Raw genomic sequence first — 7017 nt, forward strand, 5'->3', positions numbered from 1 at the left:
GGTGCAACCAATCTGGAAAACAGCATGGAGGTTCCTCAAAATGTTGAAAATAGAACTACCCTATGACCCAGCAATTGCACTACTGGGTATTTACCCTAAAGATACAAACGTAGTGATCCGAAGGGGCACGTGTACCCGAATGTTTATAGCAGCAATGTCTACAATAGCCAAACTATGGAAAGAACCTAGATGTCCATCAACAGATGAATGGATCAAGAAGATGTGGTATATATACACAATGGAATACTATGCAGCCATCAAAAGAAATGAAATCTTGCCATTTGCGACAACGTGGATGGAACTAGAGGGTATCATGCTTAGTGAAATAAGTCAATTGGAGAAAGACAACTGTCATATGATCTCCCTGATATTAGGACATGGAGAAGCAACATGGGGTGTTAGGGGGATAGGAGAAGAATAAATGAAACAAGATGGGATTGGGAGGCTCAATCGGGTCGTGATCTCGGGGTCCTGGGATCGAGCCCTGCATCGGGCTCTCTGCTCCACAGGGAGCCTGCTTCCTCCTCTCTCTCTGCCTGCCTCTCTGCCTGCTTGTGATCTCTCTCTCCGTCAAATAAATGAAATCTTTGAAAAAAAAAAAAAAAAAAAAAAAAAAAAAAGATGGGATTGGGAGGGAGACAAACCATAAATGACTCTTAATCTCACAAAACGAACTGATGTTTGCTGGGGGGAGCGGGGGAGGGAGAGGAGGTGGTGTTATGGCCATTGTGGAGAGTATGTGCTACGGTGAGTGCTGTGAAGTGTGTAAACCTGGCAATTCACAGACCTGTACTCCTGGGGATAAAATTCATTGTATGTTTATAAAAATAAAAAAAAAAGTTTGCCTCTTAAAAAGATGTTCTCCTTAGATCTGAGAATTTTCAAAAGTGGCATTAAGAAAATACTATATACTGTCACAAATTATAACACCCATTGGGAAATGTACAAATGTTTATATAAAGAATCTGGTTAAAAACACTATGTAAATTTTTAAAATATTCCTCTTGGCAATTTAAAAAATACATAGCCATGGTTAATTTATTCTTCTTAATTGTAATTACTATGCTAAAATTTGTTAGTTTACCATATAAGTGGTCATTTCCTATAAGTTTATTTGCAGAATGTAAATTCCTCAGCTTTATACTAAACACTATGCTTTGTATCAGAAAACTAGTATCTATATATTATGAACTTTAAAACTTTTCAGCTTAAATCCCATTAAGGGATATTCTGCAGATCTTGAGTGCTCTATTTTGCACATGCTTGTTGTTTTGTCCATACATTGAATGAAAAGGTGTCTTGCTCTTTCTGTCTCCATCTTGGTTCTGTGTTCCCTGCACAAAATGCCAGGTGAAGCCACAGAAACTATTCTTGCTACAAAGCAGGAAGGAGTTGCGACAGCACCAGGCTGAGACAAGATCTGGAACAGAATCCAACAGTGATGAATCTGCACCAGAACTTGAAGAAAGGATTCCACATAAACAACCACACAATGAGCTCAGCTATCAGCAGCAGCTGAAAGTGATGGAGAACCAGTCAGTAAGGCAAGACAGGGCTGGAGTGAAAAGAAAGCATGGAAAGCTCTGTAAAACTGGATTGTCAACAGGTTATAGGGGTTACTAGAGTCACTATCTGGAAATCTCAGAATATCCTCTTTGCCATCACAAAACTAGATGTCTACAATAACCCAGCTTCACCACCTGCATAGTTTGTGGGGGAAACCGAGACTGAAGATCTATCTCAGCAAGCACAACTAGCTACTGCTGAGAAATTTAAATTTCAAGGTGAAGGTGTCTCAAACATTCAAGAAAACACATGATTCCAACTGTACAAGAGGAGAGTGAAGAGAAAGAGGTTGATGAAACAGGTGCAGAGATTAAGGACATAGAATTAGTCGTGTCACAGGCAAATGTGTCATGAGCAAAGGCAGTCTGATTCCTGAAGAACAACAGTAATGATATTGTAAATGCTATTATGGAATTAACAATGTAACCATCTGAAAAGGAGGACCTTTTTTGGTGTTTCAAAAGAATAACTGCATCTTGTTTTGAAATTTGTACTGTTTCTAACACTAATTAAGTTATGGATTCTTACTGGATAAAAAAAAGAAAAAGAAAGAAATTGTGTCTTAAACTTGAAAATGGCTCCTAAGTCATGGAGTTCACATCTATCAGTGAATTCTGCTACACAAATGGGCTATTAGATTCTGTATTTCCTCAATAACAATTTTCTTGTCATATCAGTAGAAATCATATCATCTACAGTTGAAGTTACCAAGATAGAAATATAAGTATAAGCTTGCCTTATAATGCTAAACCATTGATTGAGCATGCCTCATTCAATATTATACTTGTAGTTTAAGATTTTCTCTCTGACTTTTGAAAAAAATTATACTTGAGAGTAAGAGAACTTACAGAAATTAAGTCCATATTTCTGCTTGTAAGATAGTCTGTAGCAAGTGAATGGAAGGTGTTTCTTTTTTGGATAAAACTTTTTCTTTTAAAGATTAAATATTAATTCATTTCAAGAAATCCCTGTGGTTTCAACAATTTTAGTCACCAGGGACTTGTGAGGTTTCTTATAGAGGGAAAGGGTACCTAGTGTCTATTATTCATTCTGTGTATATATAATTATTGAAATGTTGGCAGTGTTGTGGAGAAAGAACCTGGTTTTGCAGTTTACAGAATCTGGCCAGAATTATGGACCCACCAGTTACAAGGCAAATTCTCTTAGTTGACTAAGACTCTTACTGAAACTCAACTTACTATGTCTAAAGATGACTCTGTTACTAACTCATCTATCCTCTTCTTGAATTGTTAATAGGAATGAATGGAATAATATATTTAGAATCTCACTGTAATTGGTAATGTGATTTTGACAGCCACTCTGGAAAACAGTATGGAGGATCCTCAAGACATTCAAAATAGAACTACCCTAGAACCCAGCAATTGCCTTATTAAAATATTTACCCCCAAAGATATAAATGCAGTGAGAAGAAAGGGCACATGTACCCCAATGTTCATAGCAGCAATGTTCACAATAACCAAACTGTGGAAGGAGCTGGGATGTCCTTCAACAGAAGAATGGATAAAGAAGATATGGTTCATATATATACAATGGAATATTACTCAGCCATCAGAAAGAATGAATACCTACCATTTGCATCAACATGGATGGAACTGGAGCAGATTATGTTAAGTGAAATAAGTCAAGCAGAGAAATACAATTATCATATGATTTCACTCATATGAGGGACATAAGGAGTGGCATAGAGGACCATATGGGAAGGGAGGGAAAAATGAATGGGAAGAAATCAAAGAGGGAGACAAACATGAGTGACTCTGTCCTGCAGGAAACAAACTGAGGGTTACAGAAGTGGGGACGTGGGGGGAGGGGGTAACTGGGTGATGGATGTTAAGGAGGGCATATGTATTGATGAGCACAGGTTGTTATACACAACTAATGAATTGTTGAACACTACATCAAAAACTAATGATGTGTTACTATATGTTAGCTACCTGAACATAATAATAGAAAGAAACAACAGTATTTTTTTTGAGACAGATAATATGCACACTACATATATGATGCTAATTCTGCCTATCTCCTCACCTCTCTTCCTCTACAGGAGTTTGCATTAAAACAACACAGTTCCTTTTCCTAAGTCTCTATATACTACAGACAGTAGTTAGGTCATAGACGGGTCTTTGTTAACAAAGAAATTTCAAGAGATATATAAATACCAATTCTTAGTAAACAAAAAACAAAGCAGTTGACCTTTAAATAGACCAATATTTAACTATTTAACTATTTTCAGTCATCCTATACCATAGAAAAGTCAGGGTTTTTAAAACATAATGTTTCACAGTTTTGATCAAACATGATTCCATTTTCCGTTATGTATAACAGCTTCTTATATACCCAGCAGTGATTACAGAGCTTTCATCATTGGTTGCTAGTATCACAATCTATATCAGCATCTTCATGGCAGCTGGATAAAAAGTTTCTATTGGGGAGGGGAGGCGAACCATAAGAGACTATGGACTCTGAAAAACAACCTGAGGGTTTTGAAGGGTCAGGGGTGGGAGGTTGGGGGAACAGGTGGTGGGTAATAGGGAGGGCACATTTTGCATGGAGCACTGGGTGTTGTGCAAAAACAATGAATACTGTTATGCTGAAAAAAATAAATAAAATTGGAAAAAAAAGGAAATAAAAAAGAGGTTAAACTAGAAATCTTAGCAAATGGAGAAAATAGTGCTAATCTCATAGGGTGATGCTACCAGCTCAACTAGTCCCCCAAAGAGACAGGCTGACATCCTGTACACCAGAATGTGGCTTTATTTGGAAATAGGGTTATTACAGATGTAATTAGTTAAGATGAGGTCACACTGCAGTTTTAATTAGCTAAGATGGTGGTCACACTTAATCTGACTGTTGCCCTTACACAGACACATCCATTGAGGAGAATGGCATGTGAAGATGGAGATACAAAGAGGGAAACTGACCACAAAAGATGGAGGCAGAGATATTGCAGTTATGCTACTGCAAGCCAAGGGATGCCTGTGGTCACCAGAAGCTGGAAGAGGAAAGGAAAGAGCCTCCCGCTGAGACTTCATAGAAAGCCTGCTTCCACTGACACCTTGATCTCAGATTTCTAGCCTCCAGAACTGTGAAAGAATAAATTTCTCCCTGTGTTAAAAAAAAAAAAAAAGTTTCTATGTTTATCCTTACAAAAATCTTTCAAGCTACTGTCTTGTTATACAGTCTGGAAATACATTCTGATTCAACTCTGAAGACAGTTTAAATAGTTGACGGCAGTTAAATAGTCAAGGCAGGCCATAATTTCTGTTCCAGAAACCATGTGTGCAAGCTAATTTTCCCTCTACTTGCTACAGTTTTAGGGCCATATTTTCATACAAGCAATTGTTTACATAAAATGGGTAATTGCACACACAAGTGGGCAATTTTGTATGCAATTATCCATTTTGCATACACAATTATAGGCTTCTGAGTGTATAACGCATATACATGAAATTTGACAAGCATACCCATTACACCTTGCTTTAAAAGTGTGGTCCATATTGCAGGGTTATTGGAGAGAAGAAAATTGAGATTCTTCCTGTTTGATAGTGTTATTGCACTCATTACTTTTTCTTACATCATTCCTTTTAATCAAGGATATCAAAGCCCATTAAATTATTAACCCAATCACCCCAATAGCCTTATTGTCATGGATGCCAAATGTTATGACAATCTCATTTTAGAAATTAAGAAACCAAGGCACAGAAGTTAGACTTCTCTAAATATTAACCATTTTCCATTTAGGCTTCCTGACAAATAGTTCCTTAGAATCCACTCTCCATCTGCCTGCACAAATGCAAATCTAAAAGAACAGTATTAAAAATGGCAAAGGAATTGAGCATAAACACAAAGTTTCTTTCTTCGTGGTCCAAATAAGCCAAAGTTTGTTCACTTTCTGCACTGACAAAAGGTTTGCATTGGTCCTTTTTTCAAACATAGATCGGGTAAGACAGCAAGTTTTAATAGGAGGGCTTGTTCATCTGGGAAATCCCTATGTCATTGTCAAAACAAAAGAATAAACATTCACTCACTTCATGGAAATAAATTCTGTCTTTAGGTTTGCAGACTGTTTCTCAGAAAGCTGATGCAAGAGGTTTATTTGACTGATAACAGCCTGAAGTTTACAGTTACACATTTGGCTTCCTCACAAAGCTGAAAGCAGGATTCCTTGTGACTTTGACATCAGGGAAACAAGACAGACAGTTTGAATATTTGTTGTTTTTGCTCCAGTTAACTTATGTGCCCTTCTGTATTCCTGCTTGACTTGCTACCTGTCTACCATGTCACTGTGCGGTCTATGCTGACAGAATTGCAGAGGCAGAAAGCTCAATTGTTCCAAAGAAAATAATGCAATCAGTCCTTGCAAGGAAGAAAAAAAAAAATCAGTTGGCACCTACTGCACAGAGTACAATTTGACAGCAACTTTACCTAAAACCTGAAGTTTGCTTATATCAAGACAAATTAAAATACTTTGAGATGACCTCTAATTGAATATTACGGGTAATAGTAGTAGAAGTAGCAGTGAGAGTAATATTAACAGCTGCAGAAATAGTGGTGTACTAGTAATATTAGTAGCAGCAACAGAAGTAGTGGTATTCATAGCAGTAAAAGTAGGACCAATACTGCTCATAGTAAAAACAGAAATACCTAACATATTGTTATTTACCATGTACCAAGATCTATGAGATCTAATGCTATTTTTTGACCACTCCTACAGATAAAGGATATGGAACATTTAAAAAATTCTCTGTGGCTATATAACTTGTAAGTAGCAGAACTGGGAGTAGCCCCAGTGCATTCGGATACTAAATGCCACAGGTATGAAATGGGTACAATTCCATTTCAGCCATTTTGTTTTTATTCTCATGTAGCTGCAGAAAATAAAGGCAACTTTGGCAGTTACATATTTCTCAAAATATCATTCAAAAAGTGCAACTATTAAAATCTTTTTAAAAATGGAGGATTCCTGGGTGGGTCATTTGGTTAAGCATCTGCCTTTGACTCAGGTCATGATCTGGGGGTCCTGGGATGGATCCCCACATCAGGCTCTCTGCTCAGTGGAGACCCTGCTTTTCCCATTCCTTCTGCCTGCTGCTCTACCTGCTCGTACTCTGTCACTCTCTCTGTCAAATAAATAAAATATTTTTAATTGCAGTTTTAATAACTCATGTACTTTAAAATTAAATCTTCCTAAGTAGTAAAAAAAAAGACTGCCTTGTGTAACAAGGCATGAGTTAAAGAGAGTATTAAACAGAATGAAAGGTTTAAATTTGAGTCATGTTAATTCTTGATAAAAAAAAGTAAATTATTTGCCTTAAGTTGTGTTTGTATGTGTGTGTGTGTGTGAGAGAGAGAGAGAGAGAGAGAGAAGTTGCACTAGAGAGTGTTAGCCTTCTAAATACCTGACTTTGCCAATAACATTTGTTTCTGTTTTTC

The 7017-nt window shown here is 37.1% G+C and overlaps 1 pseudogene; it reads left to right on the plus strand.

The window, feature by feature from the left end:
• Window positions 1-1343: 1343 nt before the first annotated feature.
• Window positions 1344-1997, plus strand: LOC123935329 (annotated as a pseudogene).
• Window positions 1998-7017: the final 5020 nt, after the last annotated feature.

The sequence above is a fragment of the Meles meles genome, chromosome X (assembly GCF_922984935.1).
Source record: "Meles meles chromosome X, mMelMel3.1 paternal haplotype, whole genome shotgun sequence".
In the NCBI taxonomy this organism is placed as follows: Eukaryota; Metazoa; Chordata; class Mammalia; order Carnivora; family Mustelidae; genus Meles; species Meles meles.